This window comes from Petaurus breviceps, unplaced genomic scaffold, assembly GCF_028583685.1.
Source record: "Petaurus breviceps papuanus isolate PSGF00001 unplaced genomic scaffold, PetGlider_PUasm1.0 188, whole genome shotgun sequence".
Taxonomy (NCBI): Eukaryota; Metazoa; Chordata; class Mammalia; order Diprotodontia; family Petauridae; genus Petaurus; species Petaurus breviceps.
In genome coordinates, this window is record NW_027185804.1 from 26,074,140 (window position 1) to 26,086,154 (window position 12,015).

Here is a 12,015-nt window from a genome sequence, read left to right on the forward strand (position 1 = left end):
AGAGTCTCAGTTGCAGAGAAGTGCCAATCTTCATTGGATAAGAGAGTTTCCTTATCTAGGAGTCGGTTTCCTATGGCAGTGAAATTATAGGCCCACTTTCCATTTCTGTCTTAAACCACTTGGTCTTTGTGTGTCTCAGTTTTCTATGGAAGATGGAGATCTTGAAGATAATACAGGTGCTATCCATGCAGAGAGTATTTTGGGAAGCCTCAAAAAGCAGGAGAAATCAGATTTGTTCATTATTATTACTATACATTCATAATGCAAACTCATGTGGTAGCAGTGATTACCATAAGACACATTCATCATTACTGAAGCAAGGAGACAAGAGAATATAGACTATGGTTACCATTTTTACTGAACTGACCCTGTAACCACAGTACAAACAAAACAGGAAGTAATGTCAAATTCCCTTGTATCTGTTGATTGGAACTCACCAGTTGAAGGCGTGACCCCATGCTTGTGGTCAATGGGTTTGAAACTGAGGAAGGGGCTGAAATCTTTGTGGTGGTCTCACAAATTAACATACTACCTTAGGAAAAAGTTTGGGAAATGCCGCTAAATACCCAACAAAAGATAAAGGATGTAGTAGCAAGAAAAACAGTAAATTCAAGATTATGATTACTAGGTATCAGCAGTAGAAGAGTATTGACTGCTTTAGAAATGTAAGCATACTTATGAATTTAAAAAAAATCATTTGTCCTAGACTTTAGGGACTTTAATGGATTCGGGCTGGCTCACTTAAAACTACCAATTAATCATCTTTGACTACAGGTCTATAAGTGGGACCCTAATTAATTCATCTGCAATTCAATTTAACACACTTTAAAAAAATGTACATACAAGAAAGCTTGCTTGGTGCTGGTTATATGCCTCAGCAAATAAGTCAGCAAGCATTTATTAAGTGCCTCCTGTATACCAGGCTTTGTACTAAACACGAAGAGAGGCAAAAGACAGCCTCTGCCCTCCAGGAGCATACTGTCTAATGGGGAGGGCTAAGTGCAGGGCTGTGTGTGTATTATTTATTCATTTGTTTCAGTTGTGTCTGACTCTTCATGACCCCATTTGGGGTATTTGTGCCGAAGACACTGGTGTGGTCTGCCATGTCCTTTTCCAGCTAGACTATGTGTAAGGGGCTAAAAATACAAAAACGGAAACATAGGCATATACATATACATACACACGCAGACATAGGTGTGTATACACACACACACACATTCCTTCTGCAAAGGAGCTGAAGTTCTACTTGGGTGGTAGGGAGAAAGGGGAAGAAGGCACCTGTATAAAGCAAAGTAAGGATGATGGGGTCACAGGGTAGAGCTAGGAACAGGGCTCTAGAACAATCTGAGGTGGGAGAGAACTCTTTGAGCTTGGCCCGGGGCTTGAGGAGGCAGGAGGCAGGGAAAGATTTATGCTGGAGATGGCATCAGAGTCAAACCTTGAAGGAGGGGAAGGGTGGATGTGCAAAAAATGGACGTAGGAGTAGGTCTGTTGACTTTAGGGGAGCAGTCTCAGAGGCAAGTTTAACTATAGAGTATATAGGGATAGGTCTAGCACCTGTGGTTTCACTGAGATAGGAAACTTCCAGTTGAGGAAACACTTTCTAACCATGCAGGCTGCCGCCCTCTCAGCAACCTCTAGGCTTAGAGAGTTGACTCGAGGCCTACAAGGGGAGAGGGGGACTTGTTCCATCTCTGTCCACTATCCTACACTGTCTCTCCATAGGGTTTACAAAGGAGAATAGCATGAAATAAGAAGGCTTTTTAGAGATCATCTCATCCAACCCCCTTGTCCTATATGTGAGCACACTGAGGCCCAGAGGGGTGAAGTTATTTTCCTGGGGTCACTGGCTACTTCATGACTCTCTAGGCATCTAGAATTGCAGCCTAGCATCTTTTCCTGATTTCACATTTCTTCAGGCAGTTGCACAGGGAAGGCCTCTCTCATGGTCTTCCACCTTCTGTCCCCTCCCCTCAACCCTTTTCGTATCAGCTCTGCTAACCATTGGCTGATTTTGCTCATCTCCTTGACTTTCTCCTGTTACTCCCTGATAATAGAGGCCCTAGCTACCTAGGACTTATGGGATCTTTTAGTCTAGACCTGTCTCCTTCCCCCCTCCCCCCAGCTCCTTTTTTTAGATGAAGCTAAAACACAAAGACAATTATTGCTCAAGATCACAGAACTAAAAAGTAGCTAAGCTGGGTTTGGAACCCAGTTCCTGACTCCAAGTCTTCCACTGTACCATAACGTCATCTTCCAGGTGCTTCTGAGCGGTAGACTGCCTGAAATATAGCCCTTGGAAGAAGAGAAGCAAAAGGTCACCAGGCAGAGCCTTAGCAGTTGGTTCATGGGAAGTTGGGCCACATCTGCTGAACCAGTCTGATGGAGGGGTGTTGGTCCTCTCTGCTGGATTTTGGTCCCCTTTATCTCCCTTGTAGACAAAGGTCACTGAGAGCTCTCTGGGGCTAGGCAAGGCTCATCCCACCCCTCCCACAAGAATGCAGAGGAACAATCCCCTTTTAACTTCCAGCAGACAGTCCAGGAACTTAGTCAGCCAGGAAATCTCAGCTGGACAGTGATTAGTCATTAGAACTCCCGGGTCCTTCTTTTAATGCCAGAACCCTGCAGATGGCCCTGCTTTCATAGAAAGTACCTGCTCCATCCCAGCCAGGACCTGCATGTAGGTTTTCCTCTTCTATAAGAATATCCTGCTGTTTGGCTGAAGTTGAGAAAGAACGTGTGTGCTACGGGAGAAGAAGAGAATCCGCCAGACCAGGGGAAGATGGCCAGAAGGAGCATGCCTTCCCACCCTCATGAAATGATGGCATTCCGGTGGTTCCTAATATTTTGGGGGTATCCCTTTTTTTTTTAAAGCAATCGGGGTTAAGTAACTTGCTCAAGGTTACACGGCCAGTTATTTCTGGGTGTGGTGCTGAGTATCTGAGCCCGGATTTGATCCAGGTCATCCCGACACTGGAGCCGGTGCTCTTACTCGCTGTGCTACCGGATATCCCTTTTTTAATTTCAAAAAAATGATCCCCAGCTGATACTAGTTGTACTGTTAACTGGTGATCTGAGAAAAGCTACCATGAACTTAATATTGCTTTTGAATGAATTTATATTTTATCAGTAACAATAGGATCTATATAGAGTTGAAAAATTATTGTTGTTGTCTTTGCCCTTTGTTTTTGAAGAGGACCCTGGCATCAGGGAAATGATGACATGACTTGCAGCTGACTTTTATTTGAGGGAGGGAGGGCTGGGCAAGGTCACCAGCCGCACTTTCTCCTCCAGAGCCATCTGGATCCAATGACCAGATATTCATCAGGATGACTGGAGATGACCCAGGATGCAAGAGGAGACCTTGGCTCTTTTAGGCTAAGGCCTTTTCAGGTACTCACTGAGAGTGAGGTAATGCCCCATTCTGAATCAGCCTCTTTAAGAAGGGAGTCAAGAGATACATATACATACAAGACATACAATTTATTTGCTCTACTGCAAGTATGTTGGCTTGTTTACGACAATGAGTCATTTCATACTAGTAGAATGTAAGCTCCAGGAGGGTAGGGACTCTCTCACCTTTGTCACCTGCCAGAGTACTTGGCACGTAGTAGGTGTTAAAAAATGTCATGGATTGGTTTAGAGAGATAGCAGTTAGGATTGTTTTGCAGATTTCAGAGACTGGAAGTCTGGTTGAAGAGGTCAATATTTCAACCTCAGATCCAGTTCTACTTATGGACTCGAGGACCAGACAACTGCCCCCCAGATAACTCTTTGGCCTCCCGGGGATCCATGACTGCCCAGGTTGGGAACCACTGCAGTAGACTACGTTACAGAGCAGAGGAATCCCACCTGAAGGGACTCTTTGTGCCTGGGCTGCCTGTGTACATACAGTGGCGATACACACTGCCAGCACATTGAATCTGTTGGGCCACATTGACATAATGATGGAAGTGCATCCTTTATCCTTAGTCAGAAAGCCCTTGGCACAAGTGTTTTTATCCTTGTCCCTTGACCAGGACATTAGCAATGACAGCCCAACAATCCCAACTGCAGTTTTATTTGTGAAAATGACATTAAAGAAGGGGCACAGCCATTGGCTTTTCTGCTGTAGACTAAGGACCATGAGGCCTTTGCATCGGACTTAGAGCCAAGGCCTTCCATGTGTTACCTCCTGTGTTAGGAGGAGGAAGCAGAGACTGTCTTCTCAATGCTCTAGTTTCCAAGCAAAGGATGAAGGTCTGGATCCAATTCTCAGTATCTGTACAAATTTGAATACTTCTAAACATGTGATGCATTTCTCCTTAGCTCCCACTTTCCATCCATGTAGGACCTTCATTTGCCATCATGATCTCCATTACTGGTAACTCATAACCAAAGGAAAAAAATAGTTAACCAGAGCTCATTATTACCCTAGGGTCAGCCTAGGCAGGCTAGTGTAGGACAACTGGACTTTGGAGGGAGATGACCAGAGTTCAAATTCTGACAAATGGATTTAGAACTGAGAGGTACCTTAGGAACCTAATTTTATGTATGAGGAGACTGGTTCAGAGACATGCTGTGACTTGACTTTGGTTATATTACTCATCACCAAGCATCCAAGGTGGAGTTTGATTACGGGCCCAGTGCTCTATCCACGACCTCACGCTTACCAAGTGATTCTAAGGAATTCACTTCTGTGAACCTCAGAGAATTTTCACGTTGCCTCTTATAGATGTCCCTTTCAAGCTCACCAAAGAACATGGGACATCCAGCGTGGGAATGACAGCGTTCTGCCTGCTCTGGGGTTGGTTCCAAATGTGCTGTCTGTAGTCAGTAGGTAGGTGATACTGGGAAGGCATTCTACTCAGAATGCAGGAAACAGCTTAGCAGGGATATGGTAGTTCAAAGCTAAATAGGAAGAATTAAATTCTAGAATGTTAGAGCTGGAAGGAGCTTTAGAGATCCCATGCATTGATTCTGTACAACACAAAAGTAATAATAGCTTCAAAGATTCACAGAAAACCTGAGTTCAGATCCCGACTGTGCCACCACCTGTTTGACATTGAGCAATGCAGGTATTAGAAATTATTACTTTCTGCCTCAGTTTCCTCATTTGCAATATGTGAGAGATGGGCTAGATGAGCTCTGAGGGGCCTTCACACCCTAACCTATGCTCCTGTGACCCAGAACACAGGCCCTCTGCATTTGTAGCTGGGCTTTGAGGGTTGCTGTGGCCCACCAGGGGGTGAGTGTTTCTGAACCTTAGCTAGGCTGGCCCTCAGATGACAGGGCACTAGTGGCAGGCCACTCTTCCCAAGAAGAGAAGCCATGTTGATGCTGAATTCTATCTCCTTATTTGTCTTTCCATTTTTACTCTTTCTTTCATCCAATCTGCCCTTCAAACTGCTTCCAGAATCAATTAATCAGCATCTATTGAATACTCATAGAAGTATATATAAAAGCAATATGAAGTGAATGAGAGTGGGGAAAGCATGACTGCCTGGGGGGAATTAGGAACAGCCTCATGTAGTCAGGGGTCCTGAGCTTCAGAGGAAACTAGGGGTGCTGTTGCAAGATGAAGGTGGAGGAGGAGTCCCTTCCAGGAGGGAGGCAGGTACAGGCCATGCAAAGGAGCAGGGCTTGGAGATGATAAGACCCATGAGCAGCCTATCGCCTTTTTGTCAGTTATATGTGTCTCTTGCACAATTCTCAGTGGGTAATGGATCATAGCCTGCCTACGTGCTTCTTCTTTGCCTGTTGGGTGACTCACGACTTTGTTTTAAAGAAATATCTGATGACTTATCAGAATAATAAAACCATTCATTTGTATAGCATTCTGTGGTTTTTAAATGTTTTCATAAACTGTTACCAGTGGCACTGATTGACCATATTGGATTGTTTGGTATAGCAACTATCCTCTTCCCCTCCCCACTGTAATGATTTAGCCTAGAGACTTTAAAGACTGGAGAGGGGAATGGGGCAAAGGGTATATGACCAATACATAAACAAGTGCTCACACTCAGAAACTGGTGAGTAATTTTTAAAAAAATTTTATTTTTCAGATGTTTTATTTTTGTATCACCTTAATTTCGGATTATATCTTCCCCTTTCCCCGAACAAGTCAATCATCCCATGTAGCATAGTTTTTATTAAGGGGAGGGGCAAAACTAATCAACACATTAAACATGCCTGCCAGTATATGGGAGGGAAATGCATTTTCTCAGCGTTTCTCTGGGACAAAGCCTGGTCACTCTACTTACAGGTTGTTCCTTTGGGGATTCTTTCCTCTTTGTCCTTGTGTATATGTTGTTTTCCTGGTTCTGCTTGTTTCTACTCTGCATCTCTCCATTTGTCTTCCCACGCTTCTCTAACTTCTTCATAGTTGTCTCTTATGGTAGAACAGCTTCCCATTACATTCACATGCCACAGTCTGTTTAGCCAATTTCCCCAAACAGTGGGCATCTCCTTTGTTACCAATTCTTCATTACCACCAAACGCGCTGTTATGAATATGTTGGAATAGATGGGATCTTGCATTATATCTTTAATTTATCCATTAGATTATTTGCTTCTTGAGGGCAGGTCTGTCTTTTTTTAGTTTCCTTTGTATCCTCAGCACTTAGCACGGGACCTGGCACATAAAAGGCATTTAATAAATACCTATTGACTTGACCTGGGGTATGTTGACTGGGTATTTTAGAGGCTGTATGATATGCCAGAAAGAGAGCTAGACTTGAAATCAGAAGAGAGCTGGGTTCAAATCCTGCCTCTGCTACTTACTATCTGTGTAGCCACGGACAAGTCAGTTTGCCCCCCTCCCCCAGTCTGAGTTTCCTCCTCTATAAAATTGGAGGGGGGGTACTCATAGAACATATCTCATTTAGAGGAAGGATTAAATGAGACAATGTGAGTAAAGACGGCTCCAACCTTCAGAAACTGCATGTTGTCCACTATAATTATTCTTATTTTCTAACTCTGCTGAGGTGAGAACTAGAGAAAGGAGGCTTTTAAGCTGCAGCAAGAGGAGAAATGAAGCAGATTCTGAAGTAGGACCTCTCCCCGGAGTCCCTTTAGCACACTCATCCGAGCATCAGGAGATGGAATTCTGGAGACAGCTCGGTGGTGCCATGAGGACTAGTAATAGCTGTGTATATATACATGTACATAAAACTTTTGCAAAGTGCTTTTCAAATATAGTCTTGTTATCCTGACAACAATCCAGGGAGGAAGGGACTATTATCAGTTAAGCGGATAGAAATCTGGATCTGGACTCAGGAAGATCTAAGTTCTAATGTGGTCTTAGATGCTTACTAGCTGTGTGAGCCTGGGCAAGTCATTTAAATTCTGTCTGCTTCAGTTTTCTGACCTGTAAAATGAGAATAATAATAACATCTATCTCCCAGGGCTGTTGTGAGGATAAAGTGAGATTATATTTGGGAAACACTTTGCCAACATTAAAGTCATCTTTACTATTATTCTAATTATTCCAGTTCTGGATTCAGACTTCTCGCTGGTTGTCTAAGTTTGGGCAAGTCAGGTCCCTTGTTTGGGTCTCAGCTTCCTCATCTATGAGAATGAAGTTGTAGACAAGATGATTGATGGGGTCCCTTTGATCTCTGACGTTCCATCATTTGACAGCTTAGGTGAAATGGAATGCATGAAGGGGTAGATTATAGGATCATAGGTCTAGGGTTGGAACCTTGGAGACCATCTAGTCCAACCTCATTTTACATATGAGGAAACTGAGGCTTATAAAGGGCAAGTGACTTTCCCAAAATCTAATAGGGAGAAATTGGGGTCAGAGGTTGAATTTAAGGTCAGAGGTCATCTTACTCCTATGTACCATAATCCCTCCAAAGATGATAGGACCACTAAGAATGCCAGGCCTGAAAGGAATACTTGACTAAAATTATTCACACTGCATGTACATGCCAGCCCATCTGGGGTGCTGTCTGGGTGGCCTGCCAATACATAGCAAACCAAAAGGCAAAAAGGATTATTTAAAATTGGACATACCAGGAACACCCTAGCTTTCAAGAAAAGTGCTGTATGGATGGAAACAGGTTTTTCTTAAATCTCTTCCAAAATACTCCCACAAAGCAAACTTCCCAGCTCCTAATTTCTCAGTTGAGAAAGGTCTGTAGAGAGCCAGAGAAAGCAGGCTTGGATTTCAGTGACTTAGGAAGGCTTCCTGTTCGAATCAAAAGTAACTCAGTTTGCGCCATGGCATCGGAAGTTTGCAAATGGTGATTTTTATGGATATACATTATGGATGTAAACACTCTGTACTTTGACCGACTACAGGTCTGACTGATAGGTAGATCGGACTTTGCAGTTGTTGACAGCTTTTTGTGATTTGAGCTTGAAAGGGCAGTGCACTCTTGTTAAGTGGGAGACTTAACAATTTCCCTCCATATAGGGCCACAGGCAAGATTCATCCATTCTTTGGGTTTTCTCCCATAAGTTAAAAAAACAACAGCGACAGCCATGGTGTATAGCAGTTAAATGGGGGTGGAGGGGTAGGTGGGAGATGAGCTGGTCACATAGTGAGAGCACGGGACAATGGATGACCGCCCCCTTGTACCCCGCTGGTATCCCTGCAGTAACAGGAGAACTCAGGGAAGGGCCCCAGCATGTTGGTGCATCCTTGGTAGGAGCTAGAAAGCAGGCAGGTGCAGATGGTTAATGAGCCCACAGAGATGGTCCAAGCACAGCTCTCTTAGAGCATTGGACTGGAGAGAGCCCTAGATGTAGAATCAAAGGGACCTGCTTTAGCATTCTGGCTATTGCGGACCAGAGTGTGGTAGAACTGGGAAGGTGCAAGCTGAGATGGCATAGAGTTGGAGGAAGATGTGAATCTCGTGTGACCCTAGGCAACGGCACCTTGTGTGCCTCGGTTTCCCCATATGTAAAATGGGCATCATAGTAGCCCATATCTCCCAGAGTTGCTGTGAGAATCAGACAGGGTAACTTATTATCTTACCATGCTTTGCAAACCTTAAAGTTCCATAGAAACGCTAGCTGTTATCATTACTGTCATCAGTATTGTTGTCAATCCTCTTGCTTCCCCCAATAGGTGGAGGAGACCTGGGGCAGGGGGAGTCTACTTTGCCTCCAGGTGGACTGATGTGGGTCCTTTGAGCAAGGGGGATATCAAGGCAGTTCCAATCTAAGATTGGTGTCTAAGAGCATCCAAGGGGCCGCTGGTCCCTGTGGACTCTCAGGCTAGGCTCTTTTTTAAAGAAGCATTTTAAACGCCCACTGGGGGCTAGGACAAAATAAAGTAGTCTGTGCTCTCCAGAAACTTAGATGTCACTGAATTTTGATCTCTGAGCCTCACTTCCTTCATCTGTAATGTGAGGTGGTTGGACTCAACTCTAAGGGTCCTAATGGCTCTAAATCCTGTGGTTTAGAACTTGAACTTGCTGAGAAGTTAAAAAAAATAGACTTGGAAGTCGGCTGACTTGGTCGGGTTCAAGTCCTAGGCCCAACACTTAGGTCTCAGAACCTCAGTTCTATTAGGCAGGGATCATAGAATTTAGAGTTGAAAGAGTTCTCAGAGACCATCTCGTCCAAACCGCTCATTCATTGGTGAGATAGCTAGGGCACAGAAGGTCAAGGCATGCCCAACATCACTGAGGTAGGCTGTAGGAATGCCTGCACAAAATTTGAACACAAGACCTCCATGGCCATTTTTTTCCCCATTGTTTGCCTAACTAGATTGTAGGGAGGCTTGCTCAAAATAACTTATCTAAATTGCCTGTAACTTAAAGCACTGTTATCATGGGTGGGGAAAACTCTGCAAGGTCTTAGCCAACGAAGCAAGAAATCATATGGAAAGGTAGGTGATAATGGTGTAAAGAAGTGACCTAATTCTGGCTCTGGGCCCAGGCCCAGGCTGTCTGTCTCCCAATGCACTCCCTTCTCACCCCTAAGCTTCTTTTAAGACTTAGCTCAAGCACTAACTTCTGAGGCCTTTCCCAAGTCCCCAGCTTTTGATGCCTTCCCACCTCCTCTCCTCCAACTGACTGGCATTTATTGTCTTTGATTCTATATTTATATTCACAGGGAATAGTGCATAGCACCGAATGAGCACATAGTGTGTCCATCAATAAAACATTTATTAAGCACTTACTATGTGTCAGGCTTTGTGCTAAGTACTGGGGATACAAAAAGAAACAAAAGGTAGCCCCTGCCCTCAAGAAGCTCATGGGAGAGCCAAGAGGCAAAACCCCTAGCTATATAAAGGAAAAATCGGAAGAGGCAAGGCACAAGGATTAATAGGGGTTGGGAAAGGCTTCCTGTGGAAGGTGGGATTGCAGTTGGGACTTGAGGGAAGCCAGCTGGCTTTTCAAATAGCTTTTCATTAATTCAGATGGTATTAGTTATCTGTCAACACATTATTTCTCCTGATAGAATGTAAGCTCCTTCAGGGCAGGGTCTATTTTAAATTTTGTGTTTGCATCTCAAAGAGTGCCTGGCATAAGGGTAGGTTCTTAATTAATGTTAGCTGATTACCACCAACCAGTCCAGTCCAGTCAGTGACCTGGAATCAGCCACAACCTCTCAGGCTTCAGTTTCTTCATCTTTAAAACAGGGAGGTTGCAATGGATTGTTTTCCAATCACTAAACTATGGTTCCTATTTTTTAAAAAAATAGTAACTTATAAATGCCCACCCTGGGGTGACAAGCACTGGGTGTTCATTTACTAATCATTTTTATAAGTAAAAAATAAGCTCCTTGAGAGGCAAGAATTATTTCTTTCTCTTTTCTTTTCCTCTAGTCTATGTATCCTCATCATCTAGCACCATGCCTGGTACGTAGTGAGCTTTTTTATTTTTTTTGGAGGGGGGAAAGGCAAGGCAGTTGGGGTAAGTGACTTGCCCAAGGTCACACAGCTAGTAAGTGTGTCAAGCATCTGAGGTCGAATTTGAACTCCTGATTCCATGCTCTATTCACTGCTACACCTAGCTGCCCCGTGGCTCTAAATGCACAGTTGTTAAACAGAATTCTTACATAGTTCAGTCTCAGTCACACACACACAAATGACAGTTAAGAGTTTTTTTTTTTTTAATGAGGACACTGTTCTTGGAAATTACAGTGACAAACACATCAGCGCTAGAGACAACCGCCTTTGCCCTTTTGCAAATGTCACCCTGGACAGTCATTATTTGGGGGGCGCGCTTCATCAAAGTGTAAGGCTGATGTGTACGCAGATAGCATTTTTGGAAGGTTTCCTGCTTAACTAAGGGGTGGCTAGAATACTGACAGAAAGCAGTATTCTGAGTTCTGCAGACAGCTGCGGGAGGTTCTTAACACCTGGAGCTGCAGAAAAGAAACTGGCTTGTGTTTTTAAATAACGCTTTTGGTTTTATTTGGTCTTGTTCCCCCTCTTCAGTTGCTTTGGTTTCAGTTGCTGCAAACTCCATTAACCCTAGGGCTTCAGGACGCTTTGGGCTGGGAAGAGCTTTTCTAAGTTAAAATTGCCACCCTGAAAGAGACTTCCCCGGAAATTTAGCTGCATTCTTGTACAGAAACTTTTCCCTGGGCTTGGGCTGTGGCGCCCTTTCCTGGATACAGGCGGACTTTCTGCTCTCCCATCAACCCCGGTGGGCTGTTTGTTTGCAACCCCACCGGCTGGTAAGTGTAAGACCTTCGGATTTCTGACTTTCTGCTTCGGAGGAGAGGGGCGGGGCACTGCTCCACGCCAGAGGGCCCCGGAGCCCTCCTGCGGGTTCTTAGACCTACTGGGTGTCCGTCCCTGCCTGGGACGGTCCACCCCGCCAATGCCCAGAGCTCGATTCCCGTGCATGACCTCGCTTCCTCTGGATGTGCAATCTGATTGGCTTGGCTTGGGATCCCCATGGCAGGCAGCACTAGAGAGGCCCCAGGTTTGGGGGGAGGGGGGTGTCTCACGCCAGAGAAATGCAGCCCCGGAGCTCTCTTGACCTGATACATCCTCCCGGGCTTTTCAAGTCAAAGAACTCCGACTTCCTGAAATTGTTGCACTGGATGTAAGCGCTGCCTCCTTGGG

The 12,015-nt window shown here is 44.6% G+C and overlaps 1 protein-coding gene across 2 annotated transcripts in view; it reads left to right on the plus strand.

Moving 5' to 3' along the window:
* The first annotated feature begins 11,509 nt into the window (after positions 1-11,509).
* The window catches only part of PRR5L (proline rich 5 like), a 94,423-nt gene continuing 93,917 nt past the window's right edge, over positions 11,510-12,015 (plus strand). Inside the window, exon 1 of one of the 2 annotated variants that reach the window (XM_069091443.1) lies at positions 11,510-11,621. The gene's annotated coding sequence lies outside the window, so the exon portion shown is untranslated. Of the gene's footprint in view, positions 11,622-11,779; positions 11,996-12,015 lie in introns of those variants that run through there. The other variant, XM_069091441.1, reaches the window with a different exon arrangement.